This window comes from Heliangelus exortis, chromosome 2 (assembly GCF_036169615.1).
Source record: "Heliangelus exortis chromosome 2, bHelExo1.hap1, whole genome shotgun sequence".
Taxonomy (NCBI): Eukaryota; Metazoa; Chordata; class Aves; order Apodiformes; family Trochilidae; genus Heliangelus; species Heliangelus exortis.
In genome coordinates, this window is record NC_092423.1 from 79,587,018 (window position 1) to 79,611,847 (window position 24,830).

Below are 24,830 nucleotides of genomic sequence, written 5' to 3' on the forward strand. Positions count from 1 at the left end.
CTGGGCGCGGAAATGCAAACGCACGTACCTGGGGGAGATGACTGCGCGCCCCGACCGCTAACCCCGCAGTGCCACGTCTGACTGCCCCGCTCCCGCCGCGGGACCTTTATAAGGGAGCTCTCCCGGGGCCTAAAAATAAACTTTCGGGGCTGACACGTCGAACTGTGCCGTGGAGGGAGGGAGGGTAGGGGGCGGAGAGGGACCCGCCGTAGGCTTTGACGTGGTCACAAAAAACGCCAGCGGCGCGCTCCGCTCCGCTCCCCCCCTGAGCCGCGCAGCGCGGAGAAGCGCGGGGGATTGGCCGCTCACCCGTACAGCGCGACGGGGCTGCCGGTGCGTGGTGCCCGCTCGCTAATCTGCTCCGCGCCGGCCTCTCGAGGCCAGGACGCTGGGCTTGGGCTCGTCGGCTCCTCAGGAGAGGAGAGAGGAGCCGGGGGACGCGCAGCCTCGGCACAGGCGGGGGCCCCATCCCGCCCCGAGGCAGCCACTGCCGCCCTGCTCCCCTCTGCCCCCTCTACTTGCGGCGCCTCCCCCCAGTCCCGCAGCCCCCCTCGGCGGGGGGTCGCGGAGCTCCGTGCATCGAGCGGGAGCCCCTGTGGACTCCAGCACCCGCAGAGGTGCCGCTCGCCCGCCGCCTCTCCCTCCTCCTCCTCCTCCTCCTCCCTTCCTTCCCTCCCTGCTCCTCGCTATCGTTGCTGCAGCTCGCCAGGATTTGTTGTGCTTAGTTGTACCGGCGCTGGGCGCCTTTGCTCAGATGTGATTGCGAGGAGAAGCCTCAGGTCATGCCTTTTGGGCTGCGGTAAGTAAAGAAAAATAAATAAATAAATAAAGATCGTCAAAACCCCAAACGCTAAACACAAATATCTCGACCGCTTGCAACTTCTCGGATGGCCCGAAGGGGGGAGCGCGGAGGAGGGAAGGGAGTAGTAATGCGAGATCACCCCAGCCCGGGGCAGCGCCGGCTGCGGGCTGCGCGGCCACCCGCGCATCGCCGGGGACGGGCGGCCGCTGCCGCCGCATCCTCCCCCGCCTGCTGCTGCTCCGCCTCCGCACCGGGGCGCCCGGTGCGGGGGGCGGCGGACGAGTCGCGCAGCTGCCGCCTCGCAAACTTGGTGGGAACGAGCGGAGGGCGGGCGGCCCGGCGGGACTGCGCGGGGCGAGGCTGCGGCCATGGCGGCGTGAGGCGGTAGCGCCGCGCCGGGAGCGGGGCACCAGCGGCAGCGGTGGGGGAGCAGCAGCCCGCGCCTAGCAGCCTCCAGGTAACCCACTGCCCCGGCCCCTGTACCCTCCGCGCCCTGCTCGGGATGAAGGCGGCGGAGGCTTTTGGAGAGCCGCGGGGATGCCGCGTCCCCGTCTGCCACTCTCCCTCCCCGGGACCGCCTCGCGTGGGCTCCGCCGGGGCGCCCAGGGGGGCGGGGAGCTCCGGCCGGGAGGCGGGAGGCGGGAGCCGCAGCGTCAGGGTGCCGGCAGGGGGAGCAGGGACCGAGGCGGAGCGGTGCTGCCTCCGGGGCCGGTGGTGGGGAGCGCGGCCGGCGGTGGGAGCCCTTCTGGGGGATTGCACGACCCCACCCCCGAAAGTCTACTGAGCCTTTCCGAGCTGGCGGTCGTATTCCCCGAAGACGAAGAGGAACCCGCCGTGTCGGCAGCCTTATCGCCCAGGGTGCTGAAATCCGAACTGCTGCCCCCGCGCTCCTCCCGTCCCCCCGGCTCGCAGCCGCCGGAGGGTTTTCTCGCCCGGGAGCGTGAGGTGCGTTTCGGTCGCTGAGCCCTGGCTGCGGGAGGGCAGCCTGTGGCTCCGAAGCGTTTTTGGAGGGGTTTTGTGACACTTGGGCAAGTGAAGTTTGCTCTTCCTCTTCCTCCGCTGAGAGCAGAAGAGAAACGGCGTGAAGGACACCGGCAGTTGTCTGAGAAACGTGTTTTTTTCGGTGGGATTTTCCTGCGGTACGATTTTAAGTCAGTCCCCAGTGTACGTTTATTGTCGCTGTTATTTAACTGGGCTGGTTTCGGTCTCTGGTGTAACTATTTTAGCATTTTCTGAAGAGTCGAGTTTGAGTTACCGTTCGCAACGACGCAGAAGGGAACACCTCGGGTTGTTGGGTTTTTTTTTGGTTTTGTTTTTTTGTTTTTTTTTTTTTTTGTGGGGATTGCTTACTGAGTAACCGACAGCTATTAATTAGGATTTGTTGTATTGTTCCAGATGCACGGTAGATTGACACAATTATAATCTCCCCGGGGTTACTGTCGGGGGACATCAGGGTGGCGGGAGCTGTCAGTGCCATCCCTGACTTGAGCAAACTGGAGTATTGGCAGGAGAGGTTGGTGCATGCATGCACAGGCATCCTTGTGAAAATGGTCGCTAAGAAAAAAATCCCAAAACTAAAAACTGTTGTTAAAGTTACATTAATAGCATGTTCTGGCAGCCCTAAGGTGATGCATTTGAAGACTGTATTTTCTGAAAGCTGATTAACTGCACTTAGTTTGAATTTTTGTGTGAGGGGCTGGTATGACGTTTGCCCAGCTAGAGCCTTTTAAAAATGTAATTTTTCATCCTGGAAATTGCGTTCGGATCTTGGTTGCAGCAGTTTCAGCATCTTCTGGTTGCTACACGAATAAGAATCTGACTCAGTTTAGGAAAGTTTGACTTGCTAAGATTTGTTGAACTTGGTGATGCCACAATATCATAAACACTCAATAAAAAGTGTGTTACTCCCTCAAAGGGCTAATGTATGGCCTTAGGTACTGTGCTTAGTCTGGGGAAAGGTTCTGGTAGACTTCTGTATTTTGTTCTGTGTCCCCACCTTCCTCTGCAGCAGGTACTGATAATATAACTTCAGTACGTTTAGTAATGGATTCATCTCATTTTCTCATTATGATGATGAACAGCTGTGAGCAGTCCTGCTGAGAGCTGAGATTTTGCTCGGGAGGGTGGCAGTTTACTTTGCTGTTTGAGAGCTTGTTTTGAACTAAGTAGTGTAAACACTTGCTTTTAAGTTGTACTGCTTATTCCTTAGAATGTTGTAACAGTTTTGTTTTTGTTGAGAAAGCTGAAGGCGTTAATATCTGTAGTGTCTCCTTTCTTTTAATCTTTAACCAGTGCTGTTTTCTTGGAATACTTACAGGTAGTAGGAGTGCTTGTGCACTTTGTAATCATCCATAAACTTGGGTTATCTCAGATTTGTTGTACTTATTTCCTGTTGGGCAGAGAGGCAAAGGGTGCTAACTCTGTGTTGTTGCTGTTTTCAGAATTGTATGGTGGTTCTTTTCTTTTTCCCCCAGCTACTTGGGGCAGCCACGTGGATTATAACTTCTGTTGGTGCGTTCTTATACAAATACAGGATTTTCACTGAAAGGAGCTCATTACTTTCCAGTGAGTAAACTGTATGTTACAAGCCCTGAACTGTAGAAATTCAATGCAAGCCTCCTGCAAACTTCAGGTTCTATGTTGAGGGTTGTGTGAAGGAATTCAGTGAAAGGAGCAGCTGAGCTCCTGTGATGAGCCAGGAGCTGACACTTTTCTGTTCTCTGGTCTGCAAGGGCTGCATCAGTGCGAGTGTTGGCTGTGGGTTATTTCTATGCCGTAGGACACGTAAGTGGATAGTTGATAGAACTATCAGTAGTTGTGCACAACCAGTGCTATGGGTTGGGGTGTGTGTGTGTGAAATCTGATACTGTGTTATTTAACTTAAAGCAGTAGCTAGTAATTAGTTAATATGTGGTGATGACTGACTTAGGAATAGCAATTATATATGATTTGGCTCTAGATTTAACATCTGGTTTACACAGTTTTGATATGATCTTGCTGTTTGGTAATGTCTGTTCTGAAGTTACTACAGCTCCTGAGGTGAATCAGGATTGCTGCTGCTGTAATTGTAGGAAGCAGCACTGAGAAACTTCTGATTTTCTGTAACATCATTTTATGGGGATGTTTAATGGGAGTTCTTGTCAGTGCTGAGTTCTCCAAATTATTGTTAATCAGTCCATTTCTCTACATTATTATTTTTTTATCCACTTTGGCAGGCGTCTACGTTCTTTTTCAGAAACAGCTTTAAGTTACAGACTACACATTTGCTCTTCACTAATGGGTTGCATAAAGCTCTAACTGATTCAAAATAAGGAGTTCTTTTTGTCAAACACTGTAAACATTTTTCAAACCCACCCTTTTGAGATACGTTTATCAGTTCTCAATAGGCTAATTTTATTTTCCAAGCTGCAGCTGTGAGCTGTGAAAGAGAGGTGGCAGTCTGCTCTCTGCAATCCTGACCGAAACCTGGGGCATGCCACTGCTTGATCTGTGCAGCTGAGGAACAGCTTGCTTTTAAATCTGTTGTTGCTAAAACAGCAAACTCTTTCCAAAAGACGCTGAGGTTTTTGTTTTAGTTTGCTTTGTAAACGCGTCCAGTTATTTATTTAACAAACTTCCCGGGTTCTGTTGAAGCATTGCCCATTTGCTTAACATTTGTCGGGAAGGTGGGAAATTTAAACCAAGGTAGTGACCCCAGACCTGCAGTCAAATGAGTGTCTTGTTCTTGATTTTGCTGTAGTGTGTGTTTATTCCAAGGTATAAAGCATGTAAAGCTCTTGTCATTTAGTGGTTTTGATAATGCATCTACTTTCAAATGTGTGTCTCCCCTGAGGTACTGTGGTGCAATCCAGTTGCCTGCTATTTAAATCAAGTCTTCATCTCCATACTCTCATCTTTTTGGTATAACTATATTAATAAAAAGAATCTCTATTTGGGGACCTTTGAGGAAGCTATCTGTACTTGTGTTCTGGTGTGTATTAGAAAGTCAGAAAACTTTACAAAAGAGCTGATATTTGTCAATGATAGTAGCAGAAAACTGGGATCGGTATGAAGTCCACACTGAGGCCTTTTCAGGAGAAATTCTTGAGTATAACTTGACTGTTAAAGCCTATCTTTTCAAAGGCTGTATTTTCAATCAGTTTAAAAAAATTGTTTTAGGAAAGGTTTAAATGCTGTGTAACCTGTCAACTGCACTATAATCTCCAAACTTAACTCTCATTAGCTTATCCATGTTATGCAATTTCTCATGTAATAGTAGATAATATATATATTTTCCTTCTTTTTCCAGTTTTTAAAAAAGGGATATACCTCTGATCTCCAGTATACCTTAAGGACTTTGGATAGTCATTTCTGACAGAACTTGTCAGCCTTTTTTGTGGCTACCAGCCCCTGAAATGGAAATGACTCTTTCGCTTGGAGAATATTGATTGAGTAGCTCTGAATCACTGGCATATAATTAACTGATCTTGAATGCCTTGCTAGATGAACAGCAACATGCAGACACTTAGTGTTTGCTTGGGTTAGGAGAAGCTTACAGAAACAGAACCTTTCAGAATGCTGAAAGGCAGCCTGTTGCTATTGTCTCTGTAACGTGGATGGTTTCTTAGGCTTTATTAAAGACGTGATGAATGAATTAGAGTGTCTGTTACGGCTGCAGGAATGGTTAATAATATGAACTGGATGGCCTGAAGAAATGGGCCATACTGAAAATTAAGAGGCTTACCCATCTTCTTTTCCGCACCTCTTCTCTAAATTTTACAACTAAGCTGCTTTCTCTGCTACTGCCTTCCTTGTCTGAATTGCTAGTATAGGTGAAAAACAAAGATGCTATTGTAATGCACTTTCTGGTGAGACTTAGGGTTAACTGAAAATTAAGAAGGCTTAATATAAAGTTAACCAGAAGGGCCCTGTGAAGAGACTATTTTAATAATTCTGTGCCCTGTTATTCTGACACACAGAATCACTGCTGAATCACTTGTTTCTGTTGCTGGGGATGAAGACATATGAATCAATATTTGTGTTGTGGTTTTAAAAATGTTCAGGCAGTTATTCTGAACTGTCTTTTCTCTAGCACATGGACTATTAGTCTGGGGTAGGCAAAGAGTCTAATGACTTTCCTAAGCCTTAGGAACTAGCTGTGATGCTGAAGTAGCTAAAGACAATGTTGGTAGAATGATTGTCTCTTGCACTGGTTTCTGACACTGCAAAGCCACATTCTGATTCTCATTTGGTAAAATACAAGAAAAGAAAAACTTTCTTAATTCCTGTCCTCTAAAAAAAGCTTCTCTTTGTGACTTGAAGACCACTGGCTGCTGTGTTCCCTGAAGGCAGATGAAGGTGGTGGGTGCTGTGCCAGCCAGGATGCTGTGCCAAGGTACCTCTATGTGGAGTCATACTGTGAACAGCATGAGGAAACAGATCCTCTTAAAAACACTTTGAAGTACCCGTGGCCACTTATCTATTAAGGCCCTGTAGGCACTCGTCTCAGTGTAACTGAAGGTGTGCAATGTGTATAATAATGTCAGGAAGAAGGGGAAAGGAGGATTGTGTGTGAAGACAAAGGTTCTGGTTTGTCTCTTGAATAACAGCTGAACATAGGACCATCAGAAGAGCTCTGGTGGACTTTGCCTCAGTGGTTTAAAGTGTGTCCATACAGCTTTTTGTTAAGTTAGTTCTATAAGAGGTCACAGGCTCTCTTGCAGAGTTTGGAAATGGACTGTGGCACAGATGTATATGTATCTTCACTAGCTGTCTAAACTTTTCTACTGAGGGCTAAGGTACCCGAGATGCAGCACCTCACTGCATTGCCCTTGAGTGTGTCAGGAGGTGGAAAATTCAGGGTAATAACCTGTTAAAAACTGGAGCTCAGTCTTCCAAAGCTTGCTGTCAGACCTTACTCTCTTGAAAAATGGTAATGGGTTCTGATACACTCTGTTGGAATTGATAGTATAAAACAACATAACTGTTGTGAAGACCTACATTGATTTGCCAAAAGCATGAGTTCCTGCATACAGATCTAGAGATGGGTGAGAGGTGAACTAGTTGCTGTTTGTGAGAGAAAAGAGTTTCTCTTGATGAATATGGGTACAAGTTCTAAACTGCTGTTATCCTGGCCCTTGGAGACTTGTACAAGTGATGTAGCTTTGTCATAAAGCTTGGTCAGAGTCTACAGACTCACCTGAATAGTCCAAGGGAGTAGCAAGATTTTCCATTTTATCTTCCCATTGCTTTCCTAAGTGTCTAGTGTTACACTCCTTACTTGAAGTATTAGATAAATCTTTAATGCTGAAGGCAAACCACTGCAGTTTTAGCATCACTTTAACTGCTGGTAAAAAAATAAAAAACCAAAAAAACCAAACAAAAAACAAACAAAAAAAATTGTAACTAGCAACAACAACAAAAAGAGAATTCCAGGTTCTACATCTGAATCACTGTTCTTTTTGCCATTGTTGTCTGTTGTTTCAAATGAAATTGTCTGGGGGAGGGACTTGTTTTCTTCCTTCACCGTTCTTTCTATAAGTGAGCTTGCAACTATCTTTTATGAGAAAATTCCATTTTTGTTCATTTACCTATAACTGGCAGGGAAAAATTGTTTTGCAAATTTATTTAATCTGAGGGCAAATTATATTGGTACTGGAGTTTGAAGAAAAATAGTCCTGCACTAGTGGTAAACACTGAATTCTGATATTTAATTTGAGTTCTTTGTATTTGCCTTTCAAGCTCAAAATCGTTAAGTGCTCCTAAAATAACTTGAGCAAATGTGATATTTTCCTTTGAGTACCCGTAAGAATGCATTGCCTGCAGTAGGCAATCTGCCTCTTGAGAAAACACACTTTAGTCTTTTTATAGGATGACTGTTGACAAAGCTTGTTCTTCAGCTTCAGATGTAGGGTTGCTGGGTTGTAATTGTTTTGTTCCAAAAGGTTAGAGCTAAAACCCAAAAAAACAACCACAACAAAAAATTGTTTTGTTGCGAAGTCAAATCACCAATATTTTTATAAGAGGAAATACAAGAATTGCATAACTGCAAATGTAGGGAGCTCCATTGGTTTGTGAAGAATGATTTCTCAGAGTGACTTGCTTCTTCTGTGTACTGTGAATTGCTTGTAGGAATCAGGCATGGTTCATAATTTCATGTGTTTGTTGATTTTGTAGACTTAACTTCCCCCATTAAAAGACTTTTTAAAGAGAGGGTGTTTTCCCCTGCTCCTCTCATCAACGTTCACTTCTTTTTTCTTTTTCTTTTTTTTTTTTTTTTAGAAACCCCAAGTTGCTAAAGAAGTGTTCAGTGCAAGTACTGAATATTTTAAAAATGGCATTTGAAATGAATGGAGCTGTTGACACCACACTTGTTCCCAGCTCTCTGCACATGTTGGCATCTTCAAAGATGTAGCTGTAGCCAAGGTCTTGAGTGCTCAATTACAGATGAAACCTGAGGATTTAGAGATTTCTGGTTTTAACAGCAGATTTGGTTCACTTCTGGCCAAGTTAGGTGCTTGTCTCCCTTTGCCACTTATTGCATTGTGATAAATGTTGCTTTAGGGCACAGATGAGTCCCTTGTTTCCTTCTGGCTTATTTGGTAACTAAAACTTGCTAAACTTCATAAGAAATTGCACACAAGTGTTGTGTGTTCTTGCTTCCATTAAAGTTATCTTCAACAAATGAATTTTAATATAAGAACAGTGTTTCTGGGTGTGATTGTATTAATATCTATAGATAGTTGATAATGGGAAAACTGTCTGGCTGTTGCTGAATTTCATTCCTGTTGTCTTTCAGGTGTTTGTAATGCCACCCAGTGTCCCAAAATATTAAGAGAAATCACAGAATCATAGAAAAAAAACTCTTGGACTTTATGATAGCATCTGGGTTGACTTCCATCACTGTATGACTAGTCCTGCAAGCATTAGGTTTATGTGAACTGGAATGCTTATGAGAGCCTTTTCTGACTGTGTCCTAAAGGTCTGAGTTAACAAGGCTTTATATTATTCAGGTTTAGATGTCATACTGTGACAGAAGAGAGTTTGGAATTGCTCTTGTAAGCAGCTAACCAGGGAGGAAGTGATGAGCTAATGGATCATTTCTTCAGTGGTAACTGGTATTTTAACTATTGGGATCTTCTGAAATACTGTTTTATTTAGCTTCTTTTTGCAGCATTAGTTCCCAAGATATTCTCACAATTTTATAAGTGTTTAGGCTGATAGGTGTTCTCCTTATCAGTTTTGGTGGTGGTAGACTTGGCTGTTCAAAACCAAACGGAAATACAGAATCCTTGCCCCAGCACATTCAGAGATACGGGGTCTCTGTTCACATAGAGAGATCTATACTTCTTTTTGTGGAATGGTCACTTCTATAGCTCAACATGTGAAGTAAAGCATGCAGGTTTCTCCATGCAGAACCATCAAGATGGTGAGATTTCTGGTCTCTTATGCAGTGTAGCATGAAGTAAGCTGGAGCCATCAGCCAGCTGCCTTTCTTCTGTTAACTGGAAGATGCTTGTGTTCTGCAGGTGGTGTGTTTGGTTTGCCCGAGGTTCTGAAATATTAAGGAAAGATAAAGTATAATGCATTTGTATAGTCAAACTAGAGTTGATACTTTAATAGTGTGTGACAAATGTATTTCAATTAAATACAGAATTTAATATAGCAAAACTCATTTGAGCAGTAATTTCTCTGTAGGAGATGTTGGGTGGAGCTCAGTGACCAAAATAGTTCTAGTTGGACAACTGGATCATAGCAAAGCACCCTTCTGACACTAGAACCTATGTATAATTTAAAAGCTTTATATTTTAAATGTATCTGTGACACTTGTAATTTTTAAAAGCAATATTTCCAAACAGCATTTGTAGATGTCTTCTGATTTACTGTTTGTATGGTCAAAATTAACCTTAGCTTCCAGTTCTTATATGCTTATAGGGGCACATGGGTGGGTACATGTACCCTTTTTTTCTCTATTGATACACACTGATGCATTCACACACACATTTTTGCAGTCTATCCCAGTCTGTCAAACAGTGGTACTGGCTAGATCGTGTGTTCCTTGTTTGTTTAGCCAGAATACTGCTGTGGCATCCCAGACATGTAGTGGAAGGACAGAGAGGCCTTCTACTGGGAAGAATTTATCAGTTTCAGTACAGTGGTTAGAGCAAGAGGTACTATGCTGGAAGACAAAATGAATTGAAATGGAGATCAGGCCACTGTTCTCATAATTGATATTTTTATTTTGAGCTCTGAAGAATTCCTCTCTTTGAAGAGCAAAGAAATGTTGGCATCAAATATTGATTATGTGGAATATCTAAAATTCATAAACTTAACTTTATTCTGACAAACTGGACTGAAGGGAAGAACATTGCAACTTTTGCTTGAAAGTGAAAAAAATTAATGAAAGAAATGCAATTTAAATATTTTGTGATGGCTATAGTGGGATCTTTTAAAGGCAGACATCATGATACGATTTGATTGGATTCAAAAGATATGGTTGAATCTGTATAATTTTGGTCAGTCATGAAGTTATATTAATTTAGGTGGACCAGAAACATGGACAACCTAATCGGGCTGCAGTAGTAAGAACATGCACAGAGGTCTGAGGTTTTTAATATTATTCTATTTTCTGAAAGCTGCTGAACACTTTGTAAGTGCAAGTGTTTCTTCATAGTTTGCCTGTCATTGCACTCTTGCTTCAGACTGTGATTGATTCCATGTATTGTGTAAGATTTAAGTACAGTTATTATGTTTTCACTTCTAAATCCTTCAGATTATTTCCTCTTCTCTGCCCTCAAATTGCAGCTGTAGTTCCAAAAGTGGGATCAATAGGTCCTAATATGTTATTTGAGGTAATGTACAATGGTATGTTGCTTTTGCAGGTCCAAAGACATTTTGTAAGAAATGTTTTACAGAGTTTTTTGTCTACCTTTTAATACAGTGATAATAAAATCAGCTCTTATGATCTGCTGAGTTCCTTTTTGCTTTCTCTACATCTAAGGGCAAATAAAAAAATCAGAATAACCCTTGCTTTATTGTTTAGTCATTTGACTTAATTCTGCAAGATCTGTCATGTGAAGGATGATGCCTAAGGTATAAGGCAGGCCAGGGTACTCTGACATTCTGCTAATAGGTTAGATGTATATAAAAGTGTTAATGAACAATTGATTCTTTAGGTGATTCACCTAAAGGAATGTAAATAAAAAAGTGTAAATGACAGTTTTGGTGTACTTTGCTCATCCCTCTCCAACTAATCCATCAAGGACGAGGACCTGTTGTGATTTTTTTTAAATCTAGGTGGAATTACTCCCTTCTGCTTTCACTCTAGTAAGTCACCCAGTGTCCCAGCAAGTAAAATTGTTTCTGTGAGCAAGATTCAGCCTTCAGTCAACCATCAGAAGGTGTTACCTCTGTCACACCTGAGACATGCAGGTCACCATTGCCACCTCCCTGTAGCCCAGGCTGGATGTATTGCAGTTGCTGGACTTGGGGCAGGCAGGGGTACTTCGCCTGGCAGGAGTCTACTGACACCTGTGTGGCTGTCTGGTTTTTTTCTGTCTGCTTTTTTGTCCTGAAGCTCAGTACAGAGAAAGGCAGCTGCTCCTGTGTGGGTAGTTGGTTTTATTTATTTTTAATGCCTAATTCAAGAAGTAAAGATAAGGAGGGTTGGTAGCAGGGAAGATGAGAGAAATAGCTGGTAGAAACAACAGGTGGGAGAGGGTGTTTTAGATGAGTGGGAACTGAAAGCTTCAGAGGAAACCAGAGCCCCTGTGTCATAGGAGAACAATGTCACGGGAGCTAATAGGGGGGATAGGGGCAATTGTGAAATTGTGAAAACCTTTCTTCTGCTTTCTTTCTCCACCCCACTTGGACTCACAGCATTCCTCTCTTCAGCTTGCTCTTCACACGATCTGATGCCTTTTGGACTAGAGTAAGAAACAAGGTGCCAGCTAGCCATATCCTTTGCTGCTGTGCCACTTTTCTGAAATACTTAGAGCCATACAATTGGCTAATGAAATGCTTAACAGAGTTTCTCATGCAAAACTACATGAAACTTGATGGTTGTGTTAATGCAAGTAATTGGATGGCAATAGGAGTTGCTATATAATATGAATTGCAGAAACTGAATCTTAGGTTGGAAAACTGGGTCAGGATAATTGGTGTAATGTCACCAGCTCTGAAGGTGGACACTATTTTCATTTGCATGTTGGTCTGTGGATCTACAGGACTTTAAGCTGTTCGCCAGGTATGAACTTTCCATGCAGCTTGTCTGTTGATTGCTTTGCATTTCTTCTATGAATAGTGATAGATGTGCTTGGCAGTAGAAATCTACTGTGGGTTATATGATACTATGGACATGTTATGAAGATAAGCGTGTCAATTTTTCAAACTGACCATGTGCTTTATTTATGGGATGGCTTTGTTTATCTCCTGAGTTTCAGAAGTAAGTGTGGGATGGAAAGAACCTTGTTTTAGCTGTTGGAGAGAGATCTTTGGTTCAGTGTTGTTCCTTCATAACTCAAAGGTGCATTCTTGACTCTCCACTTTCTATTCCTTTTGTGATTAAAAATTTGTAAAAGGAGGAAGAATAATAATAAAGAAGCAAGCAATATTTTTAATTAAAGAAATAAAAAAGCCAATCCTCTCAGTTGTCTGAGAACTCATGATCAGCAGAACACCTATGAAGCATTGATTCAGTTTGATGTGAGAGTGCAGTTCAAATAGGTTGGCATACCATGGTTGCCATTAATTATGGCAAATATGGAACACAAAATGTTTGCTTAAATTATCTGTAATACAAGGTGTACTTGCAGATAATACTAAGAATTTCAGTATAGCTTCATTATTCCACTGTCAGCACGTCCAGACTTTTTTTCCTCTGTTTCTTTAAATATTCTTTTGAAAATCTTTCAAAGGTAGTTTTATTAACTTAACATATAGCAGGTGTCACTAGCTGTGAGGAATAAGTCACAATGACTTGTAGTGCTGTGTCAAAAATATTATTAAGAGGCTTAGGACAAAGAGAGCAATTAATGAACAGTCTTCACTATGGACAAATGTCAGAGACTCCTCCAGGGTGAAGCTGCTTCTGTGCCATATTCATTAATTGCTCTTTTGAACAAAGTTGGTTTTGATGACTGGGTTTAATTAAGCATACCTGAGAAAGTCCACAAAATCAGATCAGAAATATTAGAACGGAAAAAATTGCCTTTATTTTAATAATAAAGATGTTTTCCTTCTCAGGTGTGTTTTATGCTTTATGTAACTGTATCTGGCTGACATTTCCCCTAACTATTTGGTTTGTCTTCATTGGAGATTTCAACAGAAGATACGTTTTATTGTTTGCTTCAGGTTGCGTGCCAAATGCCATGCTCACATTTAAATCTCTGTGATTAAAAATGTATTAAAAACTGTCCTAATGAAAGACAGCTCTCAGAACAGTGTCTACATGTTGAAATGTGACAGGAAAGGGAAGAAGTACATGTGAACAGAAAGGTAGAAATATTAAACCCTACTTGGTAAAGCTCATTCCAAACCTGCTGACCCTGTACATTGGTGAAAAAATGCCTTCTTGGGAAAACATCTGCTCTGTAGTGTAACTTTTAGGTAAAACTTGATTGGCCATTGTAGCCAGTGACTTATAGGTGTAAATTGAAACTTGATAGTGTAGTCCCTAACATCCATGTAATTATGTGGAATATGGTACTACAGTTATCACCATGTTTGTTTCTTACATTTTTGATTCTTTTTTGACACTTGGTAAGACAGAGGCAAGGGTGGCCAGAGTAGTGCAGATGTCTGGAAGAGTTTGCCTAGAAGATGAATGCAATCTCTCTATGAGCCAGTTGCATAGAGCTGAAATTTGCAGTAAAATATGTAAAGTATTATTTTGATTTTTGATGAGAGTCTTTGGGGAGAGAGGGAAGGCACACACACCACAGCTGACCTCTTCTAGTATACTGGTCCTAAGTATTTATTTTGGTTTTTTTCTTAAGTTCTCTTGTGTCAAGTAAATCAGAATATGAAGAAGGGTTTTGCGGAAGAGCTTTGTAGTAGGTTGCAGTTTTGAGCCAAGTGGTAACTGGAAGCTTTAATAGCCTTACAGTACCACTTCAGAAGTGGAGATGTGCCATTGGATGGATATGTCAGAACTTAATAAAAATAGCATATCCTATAGTGGGCATTCATCCAGAATTCTAAAATTAGCATTGTGTCCTGGGAATGATACTGCAGGTGGTCAAAAGCACTAAATAGTATTCAGCACCCTCTGTTATTCAATCAGGTCTTAACATACTTATTTGAAATATTTTATGTTTTTATGCACGGCTGACTTGCTCTTGTTGTTGTTTTTCTTTGTATGACATGAAAACTTGCAATGCGTTTCATAGGTATTAAAACAAAGTCTTGGCCAGAGATGTGTTATATGGCCCTGTGTGAGTGGAAGTTCATGGCACAATTCCAGCTGACTTCAGCTGCCTTATTTCTGATAATATATATAAACATATAGTCAGCTGGGAGGATTGAGAGTGATTCATTTCATGTTATGCTTTTTACTTGTAATATTCCAATAGAGTTTGGGTGAATAAACTTGAGGAAAAGTGCTGTCCCCTGTATTAGGGGGATGTAAAGCTTGAGGAAAAGCAGAACCTGGGTATTATGGTCTGATTAATTGCCTGGATATTTATGCAAGTTACAGTAAGTTTTAATTAGTTGTATGGGGAAAGTCTGTACTGACTTTTTTGTTGACTGCCCTCTTCTGCCCCTTTCTGGAAAAATAGGGGGAATAGACTTTCTAAAACCTATGTGCAGGAGGTTTCTTTAAAACTCATTAGCATGACCTGTAGAAATAGGATAGGATTTTCTTATGAATTATTAATTTATAGTATAGGTGTTAGTTCTTGTGTTTGCTTTCAGAGAATGGTAATTGGAACATGTGATTCTCTCTTTCTTGCTCTCTCTCAGTATTTACCTCTGTGTGTATTTAGAGGGGGATACAAGAGAGACAACAGAACTGTGTGTATATGTAAGTATTCTCTTAGAGAAAAAATTTTAGGGAAAAAAAAAAAAAAAGGTCTTTCCCTTATATGTTGTGTTTTAGCTATGTATGACCATAATTTTTTTTTTTAATCCAAGCAGAGTGTATTAATCACTAGAAGTGATTAATACCACAGTGTATTAATACTACAAGTAGTGATAAAACAGGTAGAGTGGGTAAAGCAGAAGTGTAATTTATCCGAAGTTTTATTTCAGAGGCTTTTTCTGTTTGTTTGCTATAGGATGTTAATGACAGGATTTGAAATAGTGATGAGTTCCAAGGCACACTTGGGCTTTGAAAGCTGGTGGTGGGAAAAAACCCACATATGAAATGTCTAATAAAGGCATTTTTAAGTGATTGCATTTTTTTTTCCTCTCTCCTGGCATTATGAGGCAGTTTTTTAGGTAAGTTTTCAGAATGGTGTTCTCTTTTTCTCCTTTATCTGCCTTCATAAAGCAGCCCTTAGGAGAGGGAAAGAGATCTGGAGGTGTAATGGTAGCCAGCACCTGTACAGTAGCCTACCCTTTCCACCAGATGATAAATGGATGAGCTAACAACTTTCCTAGTTCCTCATCATTTATGAAATATGAAGTTTCAAATGCTTCATGCCTTTATGGACATGGGAGTGTTATGGCACAGTAAAAGTATACCCACTTGCCTAAGCAATTAGGATTTTTATTTAAGATAGATGTCTTTACTAAATAAATAAGTGGGTTTAGGAAGAAAAGCAGACTTAGACCCTCTAAAACAAACCTGACCTTTACATGCCTGTAGGATGGGATGATGCCACAAGGATCTTGGTTTCTTGTTTGCATGTCAGAGGAACAGATGTTAGAGCTGTAAGGCTATAGAAGCAAATGCCATAACAAGAGCATCAGCTACCACCAAACTCGGTTCATTAGCTTGAAGCAGAAAGGAGTTTTTCAGATCTGGTTTACTTCCCAAGTGAAATTTATGTGTATCTTTCTTGTTCTTCACCTTTGGGGAAGCAATAAATGCTATCACCAAAAAGAATCTTTTAAGAGAATGTAATGTGCAATGTGAATTTTTGGAATGCATAATATTGTGTCATGGGATCTAGTGAAGTTAGAATTATTATCTTGGCATGATACCTATAGTAAAGACATATAAGTAAAGAAAAAAAACATATAATAGGTTAAAACCAAAAAAGAACCAAAAAACCCCAACCAACTAACCAACCAACCAACCAAAAAAAAACTCCAAAACAAAACAGGCCTATAGTGCTTTTTTTCTTGTCTTGGGATTGAAATTAATTTGTACATGCTGTTTGCAAAATCTTTTGTAAGTGATGTCAGACTGCTTCAATGGAAGGTGCTCTATAGTTAAATAGGTCAATTATACCCAAGTTCAGTGAAGTTAATTTTTTTTTTTTAATTAAGCACTTAGGAGTTACTAATACCCTGATAAAGAAAAAATCCTGATGGAATTCAAGGGTAGTAGTTGAAAAAACACATTTAAAATAAGAAAATTCAAAACATTGTCTTTCTTTTTTAAAGAGGTCTTATTGTTTTCAACAACTTGCTTAAAAAACATCATCAGCAAAAAATTCCCAAAACAACAACAAGCTCCCCTCTGAAAATTAACAATTTAAAGTGTATTGTAATTACAAGGATTATAGTGGCCTAGCTGGAGTGCTGGTGGAAACTCTTGAAGGCAGAGCTCATTTCTGGACTTTCTCTTTCCCTTGACCTGTCAGGTCCTGCACTCCTCCCACCAGCAGTTCCTGGTGCATCTCTGTGAACGAGCCACATCCATAGCTGGAGTGGTTCAGCTCTGATTTAAAAAGGATTTTAACTTCACAGAAATACATTATTCCCATATTGTTGCTAAATTATCACCAACTTCAGACAAAGTTGCTTTAGATATGGACAGAATCCTCCATCTTCCTAGTTTAGGTGACAGCTGGAGCCTCTCATGAGAGGTAGAAAACACGACTTGTTCTGTAGGACGTGACGTTTCAGGACAGATTGACAAACAGCTTGAATGGCATTTGAAAACGCAAGATGTTGTAAGAACTCACTGCCTTAGCTGAGTGTAAACACTGCTGGGAGGAAAGCAAGCTTTTATTTCAAGAAAAAAAAAAAAAAGGGGGAGAAGGAGAGGAACAAGCTGTGCTTTAAGCTGTACGGTTAACACCTGGACTGTCTTCAGCAAATGGCAAGTCTTTCTGCCTTTACCATTTCAGAGTGGCTATTGACTGAGCAGTAGGCTGCTTTTCTTTTCTTTATCTGATGCCTTACTGAGTTCTTTGCAGTCTCCTAGCTCTGTTAGGAAGCTAAAATTGGCATTTTTAGCTATCAGACATAGAAATCATTAACAGCATTTATTGACTTCTAAACACTCTTTGGTTATCTTGACACTGTCAGATCACCCTTTATCCACTTTCTGCAAAACATAATTGAAAACAATGACATTTCTCAACTTTTGTGGACAGGTAACAGGCTGGAGAAGATTTTTATCTGAGAAAACATCATTCAAGATGAATCTATAAAAAGCTGCATCTGCTTGCAGCTAGCAGTTTTAACAAAGAAATCTCCACTGAAAAGGCTGTGTGCTGCTTCTACTTTGTCCTTCAAATTAAACCAAGAGATGTTTTGCAGAGGTCAGATAAGAAAGTTGTAATGGAAGTGACAGAGAAATCCATTAATGCTGACTTCAGATTTTTAGATTTCAGTATCTATAGCCTCTTTGCATAGCAAAGTTAAAGTTTTATGGTAACAATTAATGCTCTGGTTTTGAATCTTAAAAATTGATTTATGTATGAAACTCCTTCAAAAGAACAGGTGCTCGATGGCAAATTGCTTCAGGGTGAGGAACTAAGAAGAATTAAATGCAACTTTAAAGCAGTGGTCCTATTTACCAAAGAGCATTCCCCATAAGGAGTTATAATATCCTGTCATGCTAAGAAATAAGAAAGAGTAAAGAGTAGATAATTAAAATTAAAAGCGAAGAATTCTTTTAGTAGACCAAAAAGTAGGACACAAACCTTTAAAGCTAAAAAGGAAGCTTACTGTAAAAATGTAAACTCTTTTTGTGGTACATTAGCAAGTCAATATAATTTTCCTGTATTTCACTTTGTATTTGGAACCAGAGCAACATGCAGATACAGCTTGTTGGAAATGTATGATTATATTTCCTCAGAAACTTGCAAGTTTATTTGCATATTAAATACTGCAAGGGAGTTTGTAAATTGATAAATTAGAGAGAAATAAGTTAAAAAGAGGCTTAGATGGTTACAGTTACTTTATACTGATTTTTATAGCCTGGGGATGGTAAGTTCTCCCATGTGTACAGATTAAAACCATTCTAGGGGTGAGCCTTTTTTTTTTTTCCCCTCTCCCTCCTCCCCCCTTAAGTAAACACAGTCAAACAAAGTAAAATGCAGCCCCAAATTTCTGTTTGTCACCTTCATGTGCTTTTGGTTTCATACATGATCCCTTCTTGGTAAATTTAGCACCAGATGATATCTTCTACTACTCAGATGTCCTATGCCAGCAGACACTTGGAGATTAAAATGTTCATCAGATCTTTGTATGTGTATCTTATTATACTGTGTTTATCTGGAAATTGTATTTATTAGAATAATTTCTGGTTGCTGATTGTGTCCTGCTGCCAGAGGAAAATAATCCTCCCTGACATCTATTGTGTTTTGTTGAATTTAATAAGGTTTTACAGAGTTTCTATTAGGTTATAGAGCTGTGGTTATGTGTGGAATAGTTGCTAAAAATTTGTGTGAGAAAGATAAAAGGAAGCTTGAGATAAGTGGTCAGGAAGTAGCAGGGTGTTAGGAGATGGGTTTGAAGTGAATTCAGAGCAAAGAGGGTGTCCAGGATGTGTGGAAAACAGATACTTTGTTCTCTGTCATGAGCTGCGGAAGGCTGGCCTTAATTTGTTGGGAGGAATGTAATGAAAAAGGAGACTCTGATAACTGTCTGAAGGTTTGAAAGCAATCTTTGATGTGTTGGGAAATACATAGCCAGTTACATTTTCTAAAACCAAAGACAGCCTGCTGTCAGCTCTGCTTTACATGATGTTTCCTACTTCTTTCTCTTTGTTTCAGTACTCTATGATAATGATAGCAACAGACGATGATCATGTTATGGGGTGCACTGGGAAGGTGATGCAGATGTGCTGCAAGTGGCAGTGGAGGTTGTGGGGTGTCCCTGCAGAGGCTCAGGGACCTGTCTGGCAGCCAGACTTGCAGGGCCAGGAGCCCAGCTTGGACTTCCCAGTGAGCTGGTGGCATCAGCTCAGTAAATAGCTCTGAGGCATGGTCCTGTTGCATCACTTTAAAAGTAATTAAAGTTATCATCAGGTCATGCTCAGAATGATACTACCTCTGGTTCTTCTTGAGCAGCCATTAGCTATTGGCTTTGCTGAAGAGCATCTCTGGGTAGAAACCACCTGGCATCTGGCTGGGACTTCTGTGGTACTTGGCTCTGTCATTGAGTATGTGTGGAGCTTGTGGGTATTGTGGTTTCAAGTTTTCTACTGAAAGTACACTAAACTCCCGTTTTTATAAGGCACCTGACAAATAAATAAAGAAACAAAAAGTCTCAGCTGTGATAATTCACCTTGCTGCATTCCCACTGGTCAAGAAATCCTACAAGAAAGCTGGGGTAGGACTTATTGCTCAAGTGTGTAGCAACAGGACAAAGAGTAATGGTTTAAAACTTGGAGAGAGGAGATTTAGATTAGCTACTAGGAGGAAAGTGTTTACTTTGTGGGTGGTAAGACACTGGAGCAGGTTGCCCAGGGAAGTAGTGGAAGCCTCATCCCTGACAGTATTTCAAGGGCAAGTTGGATGGAGCTTTGAGAAACCTGATCTCTAGTGGTAGCTGTCCTTGCCTATGGCAGGAGAGCTGGATCTAGATGAACTTTAAGGTCACTTCCAACCTTAACTGTTCCGTGATTCTATGATTTTAGTTATGATGTTCACACTAATTGTTTTGATTGTACAAGAGAGGGAAAGAAAACTTGCCTTGACATGAAATGTACAGCTTGACACCAGGCTGTAGAAGGTGTTCTTAAGGGATGCTGAACTTGCAGTTTGCAGAAACCCTGGGTGGGAGGGGTAAAGTGCTGTTTGGTTTTGACCATGAAACTTGCAAATGCTTGCTGGGACTTTTGCTTGGTGACTGTAGTTGTTGTTGAAACTATGAAACATACAAAGCATGTTTGCTGTACTGTGATGATTAGAAATTATTAATTTAGTTACACACAAAAGTCTCTAATGATAGTCCCTAATGAAAGGTTGACCGTTTTCTGCCACTGTTAATTTCTTAACGTTTTGCAAATTTAATTGTTGCCATGATTACATAATGCCAAATTGAATCTGGGGACATATGCAATATTCTTTTACCACTAGTCTAGTCAAATAATTTTTAATGAGACAAAGAGCTAGTTGAACATCCAAATTATTTTGTTTACTTCAGTAGCTTAACTGCATTAAAATCAAAGAGCTTGCATGGGCAGGGGGTAATCTGTGTCATTGCTGGACGTCATTAATCACCCCCTTGACTGAAGGAAAGAATTTGGAAAAGCGACTTGTAGATGATTGAATAACTTTACTTGCTGCACCATTAATGGTTCCCAGCAGGCTGCTAGTGTGCAATCATAAACATCTGTGCATTTGAAAATTTCCACTTCCCTAAACAGAGACATATTTTATGAAGAAAAAGAACAGAAATACAAAGGAGAATTTGTCTTTGAGTGGCTTTTTGGAAAAGGGACTAACAGGAGATCTTCCTGCTTTAACCCTTGTATGTGATCGTATCATCTTAGTTTATCTTCAGATCTTTATGCTCTTGTTGGCATTAGAAGACTTTTTTTGGTTTTAAAATTTGTTTTCATTGCTTTGGCTCCATGGGATCTTTCTGACATTTGATATCCAGTAGTGAAAGAAAATGTGTTCTGCTTGCCAAATAACTCATGGATGTTTGTGTTTTAGCAGTGTGTTTAAAGTAAATGTAACCACTTAACCCATAGACACTGCAGAGTGTGCATTACTTATTCAAAGCTGACAGTTCCATTTCTTTCTGAAACCAGCTTAACACAACGAAGAACAAAAATTGTTTCTCCAGGCTATTCTGCTGCTTCTAAATTGGTCTTTTGGACAAGCATTTAAATATACAGAAAAAGGGCACTGGGCAGTGGCTAAGCTTCCCCTTTGTATTATCTGCATTTCCCAGCGCTGCTTTGGTTGCTCACCCTGCCCCAGTTGGGTACTATGCATTTGTTGGCACCCTCACAGAATCACCAAGAGTAGGTTGGTTGGAACTGGTGGAGATTGTTGCCTGGTCAGTTACCCCTGCTTTTGAACCATGTGCCTCTATTAGCACGTTTTATGGAGCATCTTATGTTTAGAAACTTAACAGTCTTGAGGACTTTTGGTACTTGGCCTAAATATTCTGTACAGATTGAAGCCAAGACTAATGTTTTGAAAGAGTGAGGTTGGTAGGTTACCTCAGCTAAGAGCCCTTGGTAGGAATATAAAAACAAAAATAGAAGAAACACACCACCCCTCAAAAAAAAAAAAAAAAAAAAAAAAAAAAAAAAAAAAAAAAAAAGAATGCCTCTTCCATTGGTCAAAGGTAAATGGTTCTGTACTGAACATATGTTTTATTCTAACTATGGTCAAAGATATGACAAGCTTAATCGGTTTCATGAAGTGTTCAAAATTTACTGGTTAACAAAAGGTGAAAGGTTTGCAGCATTATTCAGATTGCTGCTGGGGTAAAATAAAGATATTCTTGAATTAGAAGTCTAGCAATTAATAATGAAGAGATGAGTTGTGTTTGTTGTTCTTAACAGCTATGCAGAATGGGACTACTAGGTAAATATCTGTTCCTACAGAATATGCTCATTAAAAATTGGTGGGTAGTGGGAGAACAGGATAGCTAAAGTTTCTGTTAAATGCCTCTTTGATGAAGTTTACTGTGATCTTAAAAAAGAAGGCTTCTTTTCTTTCTCCAGTGCTGTTACTTGGGTTGGGAAATGGCACATGGATTCAGTCCCTTCTTTACTATCAAGTGGGGAGGGGGATTTTTCATGCTGTCTGAAATAACTTGTTCAGCTACTGTGACACCTTTTGTGCCACCTAAGACACCTTTGAGACACCGTTTGACACCTCAGATCCATGAAAATCTTCCAGATCAGTACTTTGCGAGCTACTAGGTTGTTTAATTTTGTGGCCTGTGGTTCTAAATGCAAGGAAATGTACTCCTCCCTAGTGTCACCCGCAAGCTGATACCCAGTTCGGAGCAAAATTCCCAAATTTTTAACTCCTTGACTGTAATCCTGGTTTATCATCTGAACTGCTCATTACTATTGCTGGTAAGGAAATGGTGTAAAAACGCGTGGCTGGCAGGGGGTTTATGGGGTGCCATATGATTCATCCATATGTGTTTTTTTACTTGTTTCCTTTTCTTTAGATACAGAATGTTACTTTGTGATTAAAAAGAAATCCAAACTAACAGAGGAGGTGTCCCATGTACAAACACTTGCAGAATTTCTGTAGCTGGAGTATTTTGAGCAGCTACAGTAGCAGCAAAGTGGCAAGGGTTGCTTTGTGGCAATGCAAGCGAAGTGTAAAGTGTAAATTGGGAAATGGCAAAGGTTCCTATGCCAAAAGTGAATTTCAGGTTTGGTGGTATGTTTGGCCATACTGATGGTCCTGATCCTCATAAATGCCTTCTGCTTCTGAAATTATTTATAGAAGTCTATATTTGTAATAAGCAAGATGGGGTCTCTGGATGTCAAGGAGAATTGATAATAGGAGGATCATTAGCTACTGGCACTTGTCTTGGAATATAAACTGCAGATGCTATTAAAAGCATGTGGCTGTAGATTAAACCTGTCTCTAGCATGAGCATCCAGTAGATCACGAGGAGGCAGCATAAATCATATTGAAGTTTTACAGTGCTTTTACTTTATACAATAGAGGAAGTAAAGAATTCTTATTTGGCCTATGTGATAGTTTTCTTTTAGCTGTTTTTTGGGGGTTTTCTGGTTTTTTTTTCTGCGTCAGTGCTTGTAAAAGTTTACTGATACATTTAGTGACACAAAGCTGGTACACAGCCAGTGTTTTTGGTAGGTAGTCAACAAATGGTGATGCCAACTAATCATAACAAACTGAGGCTAAATCCTCAAAGGCTCTCCTAGGCAGTCTGCTTTGGGTACTGTGTTCACCCTTGTGAGTAGACACAGTTGCTGTTTTATGTCAGCTCTAAGTTTTTGTAGTGAGATTTTTCATCAGAGTTCTGGAGCAGCCATGCTCTCAGGGGGCTGTGGGAAGCCATCGAGATCATCACAGAATTGGGAGGCTGCAATAGGTGACACACGATCCCCTTGGACCTGCAGATTTGGTCTCATAGATACTCTCTTTTGGAGACTGTGTCTTTTGAGATGGTGATAACTGAAACTGAACAAAACCAAGCATCCTTTGCAAGAGGTAAAAAAATAAACAAGCATGTACATTTCTCTGCCTAGATATCTTCATTACTATAATGGCTTTGGACTGAGGCTGTAATCTAATCCTCCAAAGTGTCAGCTTCCTTTGTTTATGCTTGGCTTCTCTTCTGAATTATGGAGTCCCGCCCTTGCTTGTGCTTCCAGGAAAGCTTTTTGGTGGGGTTTTTTTTTTCTTTTTCTTTTTTTCATCTAAGTTGTTAATAAAAAAGCACAATCCATTTTGGGTTCTTGCCTGAGTTTCTTCTGCATTTTCCTTGGTTGACACCAAGTGTTACTAACTAAATTTTGTTCTCCAGTTTTTGTAGAGAATTTTGTAGCTGAAACCTGAGCTCCTGAAGAGCATCTGGAGCATCTGGGGAAAATAGGTTGTTTAAGCAAGACCAAACTTGGATATTAAAAAAAAAAAAAAAAAAAAAAAAATCCCCTCAAACTCATAACTTAATAAATTGCTAAACAATCCTAACTACCTAGATTTTGTGGCATAATTTTTATACTGTTCCCAGTCCTTTCTCTTGTTTCTGGCTTAGGTGTGGCAGCAAAATCTGTTTGCAATCTTGCACCATGGCAAGGAAGTGGCTTGAATTTAACAGTTTTTACTGTCTCTGTAGAGTTCTACAGTACAGCAATATCTTTTTAAACAGTAGCTTTGTGTTAGTACATGAGTCAGGTTCTGATAAGGCAAAGTGCAGGAAGGAACACTGTGTTCTGGAAATAGTCCCCTTGAAGAATCAATTGAGGATTAAAGTGCTAATCTGCAATTTATAAGAGTGATGACTTAGTAAGAGTTGCCTCAATAAAATACAATCATCTGTGTGAGGCAGAGGCAGTAAGGTCAATTCTGGATCTATTTAGAAATGGAAAAAAAAAAACCCTTTCTTTTCTTATTCTTCTCCATTAATTTTATATTTGTTTTGAATACTTTTGATCTTGTTCTGAAATACTTCCATATGCAATTATTTTCACAGACTCCATTGGGGCTGCTGTTTGTATTGCATTTACAATGTAGCTCTGAAGAGTTCAGGTGTTCCTAGGTTATTATAGGACTTTTTAATGCTTTTCATCTTCAGATGTGAATTTTTAGTTCTGAGTATTAAATACTGATATTTTTACTCAGAGAAAAATGTATGGTTAATATATTATGGAATTATGGAAGGTGTTTTCAATGCTCTGAGTTCACATAATTTACAAAGATACTGTGATTAGCTTTGTATGAAAAGTATATATTCTTCTGTGTGCTAAAGGAAAAAGGCTAATTTTTAATCAAAACTACAAAGAGATAAATTATTTGAAAAACTGGGCAGACTTATTTTGCTGTAGGTCAGTTTATTTTATTTTTGGTGGTACAGTTGGCACAAATATCACAAGGACCCTGCAGCAGGGAACAGTAACATTGTTCCAAAACCTAAATGTTCTGGTATATTTAATGCTTGACTTTCAGTGTCACATTAAGTGTGGGGAGGTCCCTCTCACAGTCTTTTGGGCTTACACATGGAGATGTCAATATGAGTTTTGTGTTACAAA

At 40.5% G+C, this 24,830-nt stretch overlaps 1 protein-coding gene across 6 annotated transcripts in view; it reads left to right on the forward strand.

Annotated features, from left to right (window-relative positions):
- The first annotated feature begins 231 nt into the window (after positions 1-231).
- SEMA5A (semaphorin 5A) overlaps positions 232-24,830 on the forward strand; it is a 312,014-nt gene continuing 287,415 nt past the window's right edge. The window contains exon 1 of one of the 6 annotated variants that reach the window (XM_071736701.1): positions 232-799. The gene's annotated coding sequence lies outside the window, so the exon portion shown is untranslated. Of the gene's footprint in view, positions 800-1,035; positions 1,260-1,464; positions 1,967-24,830 lie in introns of those variants that run through there. The other 5 variants (XM_071736699.1, XM_071736695.1, XM_071736697.1 and 2 more) reach the window with 5 other exon arrangements.